Here is a 16078-nt window from a genome sequence, read left to right as displayed (position 1 = left end):
TCTACCTTACAAGGACTATGTTATTTAGCTGCATCTTGTAACATTCCCAGTTTTAGCTTATGTTGATCTGCTCGTGTGTGTTTGAGTAACCACCATAATCAGCACACAAAACATTTGCATAACCACAAAAGTCTCCCTTGTACCAGTCCTTCATAGTGGCACCCATCCCCACTATACTAGACTACTGGCAGAGACCAATATGTTCTACATCTCTGTAATCTGAAGAATATTATATAAATGAAATCAGAAGGTATGTGACATTTTGAGATTGACTTTTCCATTCAACATAATGTCTTCCAGAAGTCTCAGATTGTTGCACATAAATTATTCAACCTTTTTACTTTTGAGTAGTATTTCTTTCTAGGGATGAACCACAGTTTCTTTACCATTCAGTGATTATTGCACATTTTGGGTATTTCCAGTTTTTTGATGATACAAAGAATGCTGCAATATACATTTGCGCCCAGGTTTTGTGGACATAAGTTTTTGTTTCTCTGAGATAACTGACTGGGAGTGTGATTGCTGGGCCACAGAACCCACATCCTCTCCTGCAAGAGGTCAGGAAATGATCCTTACACCGGAGGCAGGCACATGCAAGTTGTGAGGTCACCAAGTGCCATGAATCTGGGCTGTGTGTTACCAGCTCCATCAATGAAAGGCTGGAATAGGGAGTCATTCCAGAGCAGACCTGATTCCATCCCAAAGGTGAGCAGGCCCGGTGACCCTCTTCCTTCTCCAGCTGAGAGCTCTGGGTTGAGGCAGAAGCCAGGCACATCCTGGGGTCCTGGTTTGGGAGCTGGGGACATAGTCCACAACCACAGATCCTTTTTGGCCTGGGGCTCCCACATGGGGATTCACCACAAAGACCTCAAGATGGAGAGACGGGTCCAGAGGAAAGAGCAGAGACCCCAGGTAGGGAGAAAGTGTTATTTCTGCTGGGTTGTTCAGGGCCCCCTGAAAACCTAAGATGAATAACTCCTCACATTGTAATCACCTTCTCTTCCTGACTTCTATTTCACAATCTAGAAGCAGGAACTCTCTAGAATATAGAAGCAGGGCTGTCTCACAGCTACTCCACCTCATCGGAGGCACCTCCTCTTCTATCACAGGAAGTGGGGCTCCTCTGCTGTCCACAGAGCAGAGCCTGGTTCTCTCAGCCTGGGTCTGGACACAGCAGCCTCCTCGGGTGTCCACAATGCCCATCCCTCCCTCCTGGCCCCACCCTCCTCCTTGCCTGCTGCTGACTCTACTGCTGGGACTCACAGGTGAGTCTGGCCTTAGGGTAGAACCCCTTCCCCTGTCCCTGTGCTTAGGGCTCCAGGTTAAACCAGGTGCACCACCAACCCTGCCACAGGCCAAGGACAGGGCATTACTGAGAGCATGAAGTCAGGGTCTGGGCATTTTCTCTGAGAATCCATCACCTGCAACTGGTGACCAGAGGGTGGAAACAGATGATCCTTCAAACACCACAGCCACAACTTTGTGTGCGTTAACTGGTCTGTTCCTCACCACATCCCTGTGTGATTGCTCCATTGCCCCTGATTGGCAGATGCGGAACCTGAGAGAGTAACTAGCCCAATGGCACCTACATGAGGCAGTGGAGCAACCAGCGCTCAAATTCAGGCCAAACAGCTCCACAGTTCATTCTATGAAGCCTGCTTTCACATGTACTCTATTGAATCTGTAGATTGCTTTAGGCATTATTGACCTCTTAACAATATGAAGTCTTCCAATCCATGAACATAGGATATTTTCCCATTTATTTGTCTTCTTTAATTTCTTTCCACCATTTTTGTGCTTTTTCATGGACAAGTCTTTCATCTCCATGGCTAAATTACTCTTAAGTATATGTGTTAATCTAGTGTAAATGAAATTGTTTGCTTAATTTCCTTTTTGGATTGTTATAGAAATGCAGCTGACTTTGTTTGTTGATTGGTAGCCTATAAATTGGCTGAATTTATTTATTAGCTCTGAAAGTTTTGTTTTAATTTTATCTAGAAAGGAAATCTTTAGTGAAGTATAGTTGACATACAATATTATATTGGCATAAGGTGCACAACACAGTGATTTAACAATTATGTACATTATGACATGCTCACCATGAAAATGCAGTTATCTTCTGTCACTATACAAACTCATTAGAATATTATCAACTGTATTTCCCATGCTGTACTTTTCACCCAATGACTTATTTATCTTATAATTGGAGTTTGTATCTCTTTATCCCCTTTACCTATCTCACCCACTTCCCCTTTCCCCTCCCATCTGGTAACCAACAGTTTGTCTCTTTAATTATGAGTCTATTTCTATTTGTTTGGTTTACTTTCTAGATTTCACATGTGAGTGAAATCATATGTATTCAACTTTTTCTGCCTGACCTTTCCTAACAGTTTTTTTCTAGATAGACTCTAGATTCGTGACATATTAAATCATGTCATCTGCAAACAGAGACAGTTGTACTGCTCAGTTTGAATGCCTTTACATTATATTTTAGCCTAGTCACTCTTACTAGAATCCACTATTGTGTTGAATGGAAGAAGTGAAAGTGGGCATCCTTGTACCATTCCTGATCTAGGGGAAAGCTGTCAGAATTTCACCACTGAGAATGAGGTTATTTGTGGGTTTTTCACTTACGATTTTATCATTTTGAGGAATTTTCCATTCATTGATTGTTTTTATCATGAAAAATGATGACTTTTGTGAAATGGTTTCTCTGCATCAAATCCCATTTTTTTCTCTTATTCTGTTAATGTGGTTTATCTCTTTGTTTAATTTTCATATGTTGAAGCATCCTTGCACTCCAGGAATAAATCCCACCTGGCCTTGGTATATAATTCTTTTAAGAAGCTGTTGAGTTTGGTTTGATAGAATTTTGTTGTAGATTGCTGCATCAGATTTCCTAAGAAACATGGGTCTGTAGTTTTCTTGAGGTACCTCCATGTGACTTTGGTATCAGTCTAATGCTGCCCTGAGAATGAGTCACAGAATGTCTCTGAATAAGTTAGGAACTCTACCTTCCTCTTCAATTTTTCGGAAGAGTTGGAAGAGTATTAGCCTTAGTTCTTCTTTTAATGTTTGGTAGAATTCACCGCTGAAGCCACATAGCCCTGGGTTCTTCTTTGTTTGGAGATTTTTGATTAGTGAGTCAATCTCCTTGCTAGTTATATGTCTATTCAGATTTCTGTTTCTTCATGATTCAGTTTTGTAAGTTCTGTGTTTCTAGGAATTTGTCCATTTAATCTGGTTACCCAATTTATTGGTGTACAATTGTTCTACTACTCTTTTATAATAAATATTTTATTTCTGTAAAATTACTAGCAATGTCTTTCTTTTATTTCTGAGTTTAGTTTTTCGGGTCTTTCTTTCATGGTCAAATTTAGCCAAAGTTTTGTCAGTTGCATTGATCTTGGTTTTGTTGATTGACTCAATTGTTTTCTTAGTCATGTTTTATTTAACTGAGCTTTATTAGTTCTTTCTCTTTGCTAGCTTTGGATTGGAGTGTATTTTTCAATTCTTATTCTAATTTCTTAAAGTGCGTAATTGTTATTGGTTTATGATCTTCTTTTTTAAATACATGTGTTTACCACTGAGATTTCCCTCTAGCACTGCTTCTGCTGTGTCTCACAGCTTTAGTATGTTGTGTTTCATTAGCATATTTCCCAAGGTATTCTCTAACTTCTTTTGTGATCCTTCTTTGACCTTTTGTATATTGCTAGTGTGCTGTTTCTTTTCCATGTGTCTGTGAATATTCCATTTCTCCTTCTTTTATTGATTTTTAATTTTATTTTATAAATCATTTCACCAGTGCACTGATGAAACAGCCCTTCTACCAGATTCCAATATCTGCTCTGTCATTCAACCTGTGTGACAAAGACTCACACATGCTTTAGCTATGGCAACTGATTTCTGTAACACTCAGGACAAATGTGTTCAGTAGGCAGTTCAAAGGCCACCAAGGAGGTCTATGTCCTCACCCAGAACCTGTGGATATTTAACTTGATATGGGAAAAGAGACTTTCAGTGGTGACTAAATTAAGACACCTGATAATGGGGGGATTATTATAGATTAGCAAACTCAACCAAGTATAACCACAGGGCCCTTATAAGAAGGAAGCAAGAAAGTCCAGGCTAGGGAAGGAGACGTGACAACAGCAGGAAAGGTTGGAGGGAAAGGAAGAGAGAACCTTGAGAAGAGGCAGTGGGCAGCTTCTAGAATTGGAAAGGCAGGGAAAGAGCCTCCAGAAGACATGGGGTTCGGCAGACACTTTGACATAGCTCAGTAACACCAGTCTTCTCGTCTCCTAAATGATAGTAAATTTCTGTTCTTTTAAGCTGCTAAGTTTTGGGTGATGGTTACAGCAGTATTCAGAAACTCATATAACATGATTATATGGGAAGAAAATCCCAGGGACTTGAACAATGCTTTTCCTCCTTTTGAAATGCCATGTGCACTGTGTGCCGGGAACACTGCACACTACGTCACTCAGGTCCCTCAGGCCCCCAGGTGATGGAGCAGAGCTCATCCCGAGCTGTGGATTTCCAGGGAAAAGGGAAGCGGGTCCACAGAGGTTCTCGCAGTCACATGCACATCCCACAAAAGGCATCCATCACTCCTGCTCACAACTCAGTGGTCTAGAAAAGTCTAGGGTCCCACCTAATGCCAAATACACAAAGTGCCAGACACATTGAAGCCAGAAAGTGGCCAGCCAGAAATATTTGGGAAGCATGACCTTTCCAGAGAGGGCTCAGTCACTCAAACCTGCTCTCTGCCACACTGCTAAACTACTCTGTGCCTCAGTTTCCTCATTTGTAACAGGGTCTCACCATGCAGGCTCCTTTGAGGGTTGCATGTAATGGACAGCAGTGTGCTGAGCTCAAGGCCCACTGATGGCATGACCTCTGTCATGAGTGTTGTATTGAAAAACATTTGAGAAAATATGCAGGATCATGTAATAATGAGCCAATAATGTATTTTTTCCCTCCAAGAGCAGCAGGTGAGGAGGAGCTACAGGTGATTCAGCCTGACAGGTCAGTATCATTCGCAGCCGGACAGACAGCCACTCTGAACTGCACCCTGACCTCCATGCACCCCGTGGGGACCGTCAAGTGGTTCAGGGGGGCTGGAACATGCCAACAGTTAATCTACAGTTTCAAGGGCAGAGAAGGCCAATTCCCCCGAGTAACAAAAGCTTCAGATGTCACAAAAAGGAACAACATGGACTTCTCCATCCGCATCAGTGACATCACTCTTGAGGATACCGGTGTCTACTACTGTGTGAAGTACCAGAAAGGGACGCCTGATGTGGAGATTAAGTCAGGCCCAGGCACTCAGGTCACCGTGAGCGGTGAGTCCAGCGTGGGCCTCCTCTGGGCCCTGGGGTGGGGCAGCCTGTCAGTAGGAACGCCCTCCATTCTTTGAGCAACACTGAGGAGCAGCTGGGCACTGGGAGTTCATATTCATGAGCTGATTTCCCGCCTTGCACAGCTCAGGGAGGCTGGGGCCTGGAGAGGCCCTTGTTTGCTAAGGCCCCCTGCTGGTGCATGGAGGGGAGTCTGTCCCCATCTGCTGGCTCCACAGCCCCTGCCTTTTCCAGTCCCGTCCAGCCCTTTGGTCCAGGGCTGAGGGAGCAGAAGCCTCAGTGACTTGCAGGCCTCCCGCTGCCTCCAGGGAGCCCTCCATACACAGGGCCCAGGCTCCTCTTCCCAGAGCACTTACTGAGCTCCTGCTGTGTGCCAGGCCCTGCTCTGGGCACTAGGGGCAGCAGTGAGCAGGGCAGGCCAGGCTCTTCCCGTGAAGCCTCCCTTCTCCTCCCTCCGAGGAGGAGTCCCGCTGGGCAGGCAGGGGGACACTGTGTGTTTCTTTATTTCATCTTCACAAATGTCACACTGAGAAGAAATTCCCAAGAGGCACAGATGCCCTGTTTAGGCTGATGCCCTGGGTGGGGAGATGCCAGAGTTGGGCTTTTGTTGTAGGTCTGTCCAATCCCATCCTGTGAATCAGGGACCAAATCACACAGTCACTGAAGGCTCTGAGCAGGGCTGGGGTGTCTTTAAATGTCCTTCACCCAAGGAAAAGGTTTTCGTGTGGGTGTTAGGGGTTGTCCCACTGAGGCAATAGAGCTTATTTAAGGCTTTCTGCCAGAGGCCCAGATCCTGAATCCTGGATTGTCAGTAGAGAAATGAACCATCCAACCAATGCCCCCATGTGCAGAATGGGAGCCTGAGGCCAAGGGATGACAGGGTACATTGCTCATGGTCACATGGCCAGTAGTGAAGGGATTGACTAGAGTCCGCATCTGATTCTGGGCTAGTTCCTTCCTGTCCTGACATTGTCCACACTCTCTGCATGGAAGGGCCTGGAACATAGTAGATGCTGAATAAAAGCTTATTACACTAAACCAATGAGCACGACGCAGACTTTCTCCTTTTCAGTGGTTTCCCCTAGCCCATAAACCCCTCCCATTCAGAGCCTGAAGCCTGAGGTGATTGGAAACCTCTCCCCACCCTCACCCCTCCTCCCCAGTCCAGCATGCTTACCAGCACCTAGAGCTACCAGTTGTTTCACAGCAGTACAGCACCCCAGATGGTGGAGAGAGCTCTGTCATTCTACAGTGTGCTGTTATGGAAAAGTTGTTCCCCACCTTGGGCCATGAACAGCATGGATACATTGTCCTGCATCACTCTACGCAGGTGGGTTTGCCACCTGGAAGTGGACTTGCTAGGTCATGGTGGGGGTGGGAGATTTCATTTTAACTTGTGTGGATGGTGTCAAATTTCCCTGCTGGACAGAATCTCAAATAGATTCTCCCCACAATCCCTGCATGTTGGCCGGGAACATGGCTTCATCCTGATCTCACAGGTGTTACAGACATTCCCAGGGGAGCCACCAAGAGAATAAGCCAGAAAGGAATCGCCAGGACACCTTCCCACGGAGCACACCTGCTCCCAGGGGCTTCTTGCTCCCCCTGCCCGTGAGGAGGCACAGAGCCAGACACCCTGTGCCGACGATCCCAGCTTCACTGCTGGGGAAACCTTCCCATTTTACATGTGTGTGTATCTGAACAGTCTGGAATACCCTCCAGCACGTACTGCTCAGCTGCAGTGCCTCCCTGCCTCCACACACCAGCTGTCCCTGCTATAATCTGTCCTTCTGCTTCTAAACCTGCCTCTCGCATTCTGTAAAGAAAGTGCAGAAAAATGTGATCAGGTTTGCATTTTGAAAGCCAGCTCTCCAGACTTGTTATTAAAACAACAGGGAGCGAATCATAATTTGGGGGTTTCTACTGCCTTTCTGGTTGTTGCTCAGAGGCTGCAGAAGGCAGGCTCTAGGACTTTTCTTGGTGTTTCCTCCAGGCTTTTGTTTTCCCTTCTAAAAGCCTAAGAGGAAATAGGTAGCTTCAGACCCAGTAAGAACCAGATCTCATAATATTATAGGAGTTACTTACTAATCATTCACTGTATGCCAGGCTCTGTGTTGTACACACACACTCACTCACTTTACCAGGTTTGTGTTTTGATTCACTTTGTATAGAAACACACACAGCTTCAAGGATAAGGAAGAGAGGCACTAAAATCAATCAGCTCTGTGTGCACTGAGATGTGCTCTGTCCTGTACTCACTATGACTAGCACAGATTAGGCCCTAGTGGAACACTTGTGGAAAGAATGAAAACTAAGGAGAAATTCATAAATACCTGAAGGGACAGTTCTGGACAAAAACTAAGTCTAGGTCAAAGGTAGTTCTATTTGTTTGGGTCTGTGAATCTTCTGTTTTATTAAGAGAAAGCATGTACCCATTGACCCTAATGGCATCCCCAGGAAGAAGACACAACTGCTGCCTCTTGTCCCCTCGCCAGCCTGGTTCCAGCTCTCTTGGCCGTCCCGCTGAGCCACTGTTTCCCCTGCATTTACTTCTCTAAACCCTTACCCGGAAGTTGGTACAGTTCCCAGGGGAGGCCTGGAGGAACAGTCAGTACAGGGTGAGAACGGTCAGTAACTTTGTTCCTGTGTCCAGATGGGCGGGAAGTCGGCTGGCAGAGGAAAGAAGGGGGCCGCGAACCAGGGCCGGACCTGCATGTGGCTCTGCCCTACTGAGCCCCCCGGGAACCTTGGTACTTCTGTGTAAGGGGAGGACGGTGCCCCCGCATCCCAGCACCATGACAAGGATTAGACGATAGTGTGTTTCACACATACTCTTAACAGCGTCACACACTTATCGTTAGTGGTGATAACCACAGTCATGCTATTTGTTTATAAATCTCCTTTTGTAATCAAACCCTCTCCCCCCGTGGTCACGGGCCCCACAGAGAGGGCCACGCCTGAGCAGACAGTGAGCTTCACCTGCCAGTCCCACGGCTTCTCCCCCAGAAACATCACCCTGAAATGGTTCAAAAAATGGGAACGAGCTGTCGGCCTCCCAGACCAACGTGGATCAGAGGGAGACAGCGCCTCCTACCGCATCTCCAGCACAGCCGAGGTGGTGCTGGCCCCGGGGGATGTTCGCTCCCAGGTCATCTGTGAGGTGGCCCACGTCACCCTGCAGGGGGGCCCCCCTGTTCGTGGGACTGCCAACTTGTCAGAGACCCTCCAAGGTAGACGCCCCTCACAGCCAGAGCGAGCCCACTCTGCGCCCAGGCCCCGACCTGCTCCTCCCCTTGCTTTTGGCTCCAGGCCTTGAGTCACCTGGAGTCCAATGCCTGCCAGTCCTCCCCAATCACCAGGCACCTGGATGTGCCAGTCACTTACTGCTACATGAATGGCAGCTGCCAGGCCAGCCCCTACTAGTGCCCAGCACTGAGCTGGGTAGTTGCATTTACTTTACCAACAGCAACTCACAATTACTGAGCACCTTCTGGGAGCCAAGCCCCTTGTGGTTGGTGATTTCGTTTATTTTGCTACAGTTATGATGTTCCCAGTGCCTGCCAGGGGCTGGGCTTGTGATTTCACTCATTTTTACCCTAAAGGAGCTGCCAGTCTTTGAGCACCTACTGTGTGCCAGGCACTGTGCTTAGTCATTTCATTCATATGCAGAGAGCCCTCAGTGTCTGGGCACCACTGCATGCCTAGCACCGTCCTGGGTGATTCCCTGCCCTGTGGGAGCTAAGCTGGGGGAGCTGAGCTATGCAGCCCATCCTCTGTGATCTGTCTGTTCATAAGGTCAGAGCTTCTGCCCTGTGCTGTTTCAGTTCCGCCCCGTTTGGAGGTTTCCCAAAGCCCCGTGGCAGGGAACCAGGTGAACGTCACCTGCCAAGTGAAGAACTTCTACCCCTGGCGCCTACAGCTGAGCTGGTTGGAGAACGGCAATGTGTCCCGAACAGAAACGGCCTCAAACCTCACAGAGAACAAGGATGGGACCTTTAACTGGACAAGCTGGCTGCTGGTGAACGTCACTGCCCACAGGGAGGACGTGGTGCTCACCTGCCAGGTGGAGCATGACGGGCAGCCGGCAGTCCGCAGAACCCACACCGTGCACATCTCTGCCCACAAGCAGGACAAGGATACAGGCCAGATCCCTGGTGAGGCCTCCACTCCCACTGCTCTTTTTAAACTTCATCTCTTTTCTTGATGTTGAAAGTAGTAATTCATCCTTATTATAGAACAATCGAGAAGCCCATTAATATAAAGTAGAATTTTGAAGTTAGGTACTCCTTCCCCAAATCCCTTATGCCAAGGGTCACCACTGTAAGAGTTTGCACATATGTTTGTGGGTGTTTTGACATAAACACACATTTAGGACAGAAAGAAGTTAGGGAGGGGTCATCCTGTCACAGCGCCCTGCCTCTTGCTTTCCTCTCCTGCCAGTCCTATGTCCTGTCAGCCCCCCGCCATCCTTGTTCTTTCCAACCTCTGCTGGTCTCTAGTCTGTCCCAGACTTCTCCAACCGCACCACTAACGCCACCCAACAGGCATCTGCACCCACTGCATTGTGACATGCCAGAAGGGGAACCCTGAGGACATGCAGTTTGAGGCTGGACCTGACACTGAGGGGACCCTGAATGGTCACAGCATGGGCCTCCCTTGTTCCCTGTTCTGTGACAATGTGCCAGCCATGATCAGAATTACTCACTGAACATTTACTATCAGCAAATTCAGTTCACCTGAGCTTCCTTTTCCTGCTTCCACCCCCCTGGGAGCTTGGAGTTTCACAGACAGGACTCAGGGCCCAGTGGGGGGCATGTCATTGAAGATTTCTTGCCATTCAGCCAGGCTATTGGGCTGAACTAGTCCAGGTCAATCTCAGGCCCTGAGGATGAGGACCACCAGCCTATATACAACTGTCAGCTGGTTAGAGACCCGTTCCCCCCACAGCTGGGCACTGTTCCAAGGACTACAGAGTCTCCTTGCTGTCAACAAAATATGCCTTGTTTCTCTCTCATGTAACTCCCAAAGGGGTCAAGCCGGGTTTCTGGGAGTCTTTACTTCAGACCCTTCAAATCACACGTTCCCTCCAATTTATCCCTTTGTGTTGTCCTTATCTTCTGGGTCAATCCGGGGTCACTGAGTGTCCACGTCCCTGCCTGCAGGAAGAGTAAAGAGAGGAAAGTGAAGACCACTTCCCTCAAAACAAGACATAGAGACAGTTCATAATAAACTCCACCGATAACTCAGTCATGTGTGCACATCCAGTTACAAATGGAATTTGTAATTGTAGGGTCACATAATTAAGGACATTGGTTTCTCTACAAAATCAATACCTTTACATTCAGAGAAATTAACAGACATTTGCTAATGTCATATGAAAAAGAGTATATGTTCAGATTTTCCCTAATTTCTCTCATAGGTGCTCTTTGTGCACCAAAATTAGTTTTAATCCATCTGTAAATGCTTGGTAGAATTTTCCTGTGAACCCACCTGAGCATCAAGAATTCTTGGGATTTGAAAAAGTATCTGAGCAATTCAGTGGTATTCTAATTATTCATTTCATATCAAATAAATTGCAGTAGGTTGTACTTCTTGAAGAATTTGGTGCATTTTCTGAGAGTTGTCAAATTTCTGCGCACAGATTGTTCACAGTATTCCCTTTTTATCCTTTGATGTCTGCAGGGTCTGTGGTGTATCCCTGATATTGGAAAAGGGTCATTTCTCCTCTTTGTGTGTCTTGCTAGACATTTTTAATTTTATTGATGTTTCCAAAGAAACTACTTTATATTTTCAGTGGATTTCTGCATTGTTTCTCTATTTCAATTTCATTGATTTTCTCTTTTCTTTAATATTTTTCCTTCACTTACTTTTGGCTTCTTTTCACTTCTCCTTTCATCATTTCTTGAGGTGGGAACTCAGATTATTGATTAAGATCCTTAGTTTTTCAAACACGTTTACCCTTCTCACACTGCCTTTTACACCCAGGTCTCCTCCTGCGCCTGGGGAGGTGGGGGAGAGGAACCTAGATTCCAGGGCTCAGATCTGCCTCCAGGTCTCAGGGGCTGAGCCATGGTCCTCCTCTCCCACTTCTCAGAGTACCTCCTGTGCCTGGGGTCCTACCTGGGGTTCAGAGTTGTTCTGAACCAGGAGGTGTAGTGGGTGGCAGGTGGGGGGATGAGTCCATCATTTGTCTGGACCATCCTGGGTTTGCTTTTCAGTATTCGTTTCCTGTTGGGCTCAGAGAAGGCTCCCTTTGGGGGCTCTCAGTGTGCCTGTCCTCACATTCTGGCTAGGGCACCAGGGTTGGAAGTGGTTTGGGGTGTCTACGTGATGGGCTGGAGCAAAGTGCAAAATGCCTATGTGACCCTGCTGCCCTGGGGTGCCACAGCCAACCCCAGGAGTCTGAGAGCCCTGACCCCTGCACTTCTGGTTCCGAAGGCTCTGATGTGTGGATGCACCACTTTTTGTTCATTTGTATGGTACTGGAGTGTTTTACAGTATTTATAGGTTAATGCACCTCTTTTCTTTTAGTGTCGAAAAACCTAGTTGTGCTAACGGGGTTTGGGGGTCTGGATGCTTTTTTAGTGAGAGAAAGGTTCTGAGCCCTCTAATGTGGTGCATCTCTCCTGTCTTTCAAGACCCTACTTTTGCTCCCCCACTTTTTTCTTGTCCCTTCATCACTCAATTGCCAAACAGTTTCTTCCTTTTCCTCCAGAGGATATGCCCTTTATATGGAGTCTGTCCCTTTAATCACATCTGTCCTTTTAAATGCCCCTGCCTCCTTGTATTGGGTTCCTATAGCCACTGAAACAATTTATCCCATGTTCAGTGGCTTGAAAATACACACATTCATTACCTTATAGCTCTGGAGGTCAGAAGGCTGTCCACACTGCGTCCGAGGGCTCTGTTCCTTCTGGAAGCCATAGGGGGGAATGTGCATCCTTGCCTGGTCCAGAGCCTAGAGGACACCCGTACTCAGTGGCCAAGGAGCCGTCACTCTGACTGTGCTTCTGCCATCACGTCTCCTTCCCTGCGTGTCCTGCCCACCTTGTTCCCTTGCGAGGATATTGTTATCACATCGATTCCACTCTGATAAACAAGATAATGCCTGACTCAGTTCCTAATCACTATTTCTAGTCCCTTTTGCAATATACGGTAACATATTCACAGATTCTGGGGATCTCTGCCAACCCTTGCAAATGAGGCTGATTTTACACCCCCTGCCTATGGTCGGTGCTCTAATCTGCAGGACACTATTCCAATATTTTCAAATCTAGGATGGATTTGATGTTGATGGGGAAACTTTTAAATAACTCTCAGACTCTCTTGCCAGCCTCGCTGGCCCATTTCTCCTGCACTTTCCCTTTGGCTGCTGAGGGACGGACGGTGGCAGCCCAGTGAGCCTGTGCCCAGCATGGGCTGCATTCCCTCTTTTCACTCTCAGTTATTTTGTAGCTCAGAAATTCTTTCCCAAGAGATAGTGACAGCCATTTGCACAGAACAGCTTTCCCTTTTCCACTTCCTCCCAGTTTGCAGAGGACATCATTGGAGGCGAGGAGCTGTGCTGCTGCCCTTTTCCTCAGCAGCCCAGTAGCCGAATTCCAGGCCACTCAGCGGTCACCACACATCTCAGGGTCCTCTACATCCCTGTCAGGGCCATATGCTAGAAGAGAAAACCCCTGAGGTTGAGAACTCACTCCCTTCTGTAGCTCCCTGGCTCCTGTCATCATGTCCCAGGTCCATCCTCAGCCCTGCCTGCCATGTGGCTCTAGGAGATAAGAATCTGCAGTGCTGCAAGGAATTCCTCTGGCTTCACACTTAACCTTCACCTTGTGACTGACCACACGCCATGCAGACATTCCTTCCTATGTCCCTGAAGGTTGGCCTTGTCTTGGCCCAGAAGAAGAGGTTGCAGACTCACCTTAGGGCACAGCAGGGATGGAGTTCCTAGGTTGGATCGCACTAAGAGTATGATCCTCCCTAAACTCTCTGGGACTCAGTTTCCTCATCAGAATGAGAATGTAACACCTGCTCCACATGGGTGGAGGACCAGACAGTAAGCAGACACTACACTTATAGGTCCCCAAGCCCCCGTCTCTCCCTCGTCCCTCAGGAGGACACCCTAGCAGCCTGAGGAATGAGTGAGTGAGAAGGAGGAATTTCGAACCCTGATTTCTGCCTTGAACCTGAGCCCAGGGCAGGATCCAGAGCTTGAAAGCATTGATGGGCTCAGGCAGCCTCAGATGGAGTAAGTGGAGGCCCTTGGGAATGGACATCTTAGGCCCTTGTAATGCCTCCTCTTGTCTCTTGATTTCCAGGCCCAGAACCACCTCCTCGGCTCCTGGTGGCTCTCCTCCTTGGCCACAAGGTGCTGCTGACAGTCGGGGTCTCTGCCATCTATGTGCACAAGATGAGGAGGGCCTGAGTGTAAGTTGTGGGACAGGTAGGTCAGGCCAAGGTCTGTCCAAGAAGGGCCAGGATCACAGGAGGACCAACCCAAGGTCACACAGGGTCAGGGATCCCGTGGGGTTCAAGGAAGGTGACCTACCTCCCTCAGTACCTCAGGGGCCTCAGGGATCCCTGCCAGAGGTTCCCTACTCCCTGGAGGTTCCCTACTCCCTGGAGGGAAGGCCCGTAGGGGGGCAGAATCAAGGATTCCATAGGGGTCCACAGAGTCCCAGGGCTTCTGGGCAGAGGGGGCTGCATGACGGGTGGCCAGGGGTGTGGTCCCCTTGGAGACCATCTCTACATTTTGTGGACAGTGGGGCTCCACAGGGAAAAGACATCCACATTTGAGAGAAATGCTGAGAGACGCGTATCAGCTGCCCTGAGGGCTGTGCCCACTGTGAGCCTCCTTGTGACTCAGTGATGGATGGGAAGGCTGAGGGGCACCATGGGAGGAAGGCTGAGGGGCAGAGTCCCATCTCAGGGCCTCCTGTCCTCTCAGGACAGGCTCCCAGGAAGGGGACAGCCCAGAGGACATAGGACACATGGAGGGACATTTCTTGAATGATGAGCACAGAACTAAATAAGATCATGTTTCCCACAGCGCCTTCCTTCCCCACCTGCTGCCTGCTGCCCTCCATGCCTGCTGCCCCCTTCCTGCCCTGAGGGGCCCAGTCAAAGACAAGGAGCAGACAGAGGCCTCCACAGATTCTCCTCCCAGTGCCACCCACCTGGAAGCCCTCCCTGCCCGCAGCTCCTGCTCCTTCTCAGAGACCCCAGTGTTCCCAGGGCTGGGGCCCCATTCCTGCTCCTCCCAGAAACACACGCACACAAGTCCGAAGTTACCAGCTCCTCATTACCCCACACTCAGGACTTCAGTGTGATGGGCGGGGACAGTGAGGACAAGGAAGGGGCAGTGCTGCTGCGCATTCAGGCCCTTCACCCGTTGTCGTGGATGTGGGAGCCGGGGGAGGGGAAAGCCATGCTGTGCCCACAGCGGTAGCATTGGGTACAGCAAGCTCGCCTCGAAATTGTGGCTTTGATTCAATAATAAATATGACTTTTTCCCATCGTTTTGGTTGTCCTTTAGAGATATTATGTAGCTGAGGTGCAGTAACATCGCTGAGGTGAGAATTCCTGGAGGATATTTGAGCTGGGAGCTGGGAAACGGAGTCCTGTGTCCCCGGCGGCACCGTCTTTAGCAGAGTTAGCCCTGCGGAGCTGGCGTGGGGGTCAGGGTGCGTGTCCTCACCCAAATGCCACACACACTCACTTTTCTGTCCTACCTTTAGTAAATTGTCTCCCATCAATTGTTTTTCAGTTACTATGTATCTTGAGAACTATTTCTGGAGACTTTAGGGAATTTTAAAAATAGACATTCAATAAATATGTGTTGAATGGGTTATTTCCATTTTATTTCCTTGATATTAAAATATATTTCTTCTGTAAAATATTTATAGAAAGTGTCAAGCTTTTTGAAAATATGTTCCCTGGAGAAAATAAACTATGTAACTATGTTTGAAAGATTGTGTTGACCACGATGTGTAAGATTAGGATTCTCTGAACCATACAATCCACAGGAGAGGATAACATTCCTGTGACCCATCAGATCCTGAGGGGGGACGTGCTCCCCATCCCTCAGGTGACACAGAGCTTACAGGTTTCCCCTCTGAGATCTTGCAGACAGAGTCCTGGATGAGTGATTAGAAAACACATTCTGGCTCTATGACCTTGAGCGACTCACTCAGTCAATGAGCCTGTTTTCTGCTCTGTAAAATGGGAATAATGCTGCCTCAAAGGATGGTGTTGACACTTAATGAGGGAGCCTTATGTGAAAGCACAGAGGGTTTGGAACAAAGTTGGAGGAGTATATACTTACTTTACTTTTTTAATTTATTGAGGAGTTTGTGGCATTTATGCTCTGCAGCCCTGTGATGGTGATAGTTTTCCCCTGGGCCTTGTTTCCTGACAATGTTACCAACCATTTTAAGAAACAACTTTTCCCCTTGGAGACTGGCACCTTTGTTCAAGAATCCCTTTACAGATGGCAAACATGACGTTTGCTTCAAAATTTGGCACACTCTGCAGAGCATAAGTAGGGCAACTATAATGTCATGAGTTGAGGAAAATAAGCTTTTTAGAAGCATTAATCAGGTCTGGCTCACAATGGCGAACTGGGAGCCTCCTGAACTCACCTCTCCAGCTGGGAACATACAGCTACAAATGGAACAGTTCCCTTGGAAGAAACCCAAAAGCTAGTTGAGCGACTCCTA

At 47.9% G+C, this 16078-nt stretch overlaps 1 pseudogene; it reads left to right on the top strand.

Moving 5' to 3' along the window:
• The first annotated feature begins 1120 nt into the window (after window positions 1-1120).
• Window positions 1121-15174, top strand: LOC108393843 (signal-regulatory protein beta-1-like; annotated as a pseudogene).
• The last annotated feature ends 904 nt before the right edge of the window (window positions 15175-16078 follow it).

The sequence above is a fragment of the Manis javanica genome, chromosome 5 (assembly GCF_040802235.1).
Source record: "Manis javanica isolate MJ-LG chromosome 5, MJ_LKY, whole genome shotgun sequence".
Classification (NCBI taxonomy): domain Eukaryota; kingdom Metazoa; phylum Chordata; class Mammalia; order Pholidota; family Manidae; genus Manis; species Manis javanica.
Note: the sequence above shows the minus strand (reverse complement) of the source record. Positions and strands in the feature narration are given on the sequence as shown.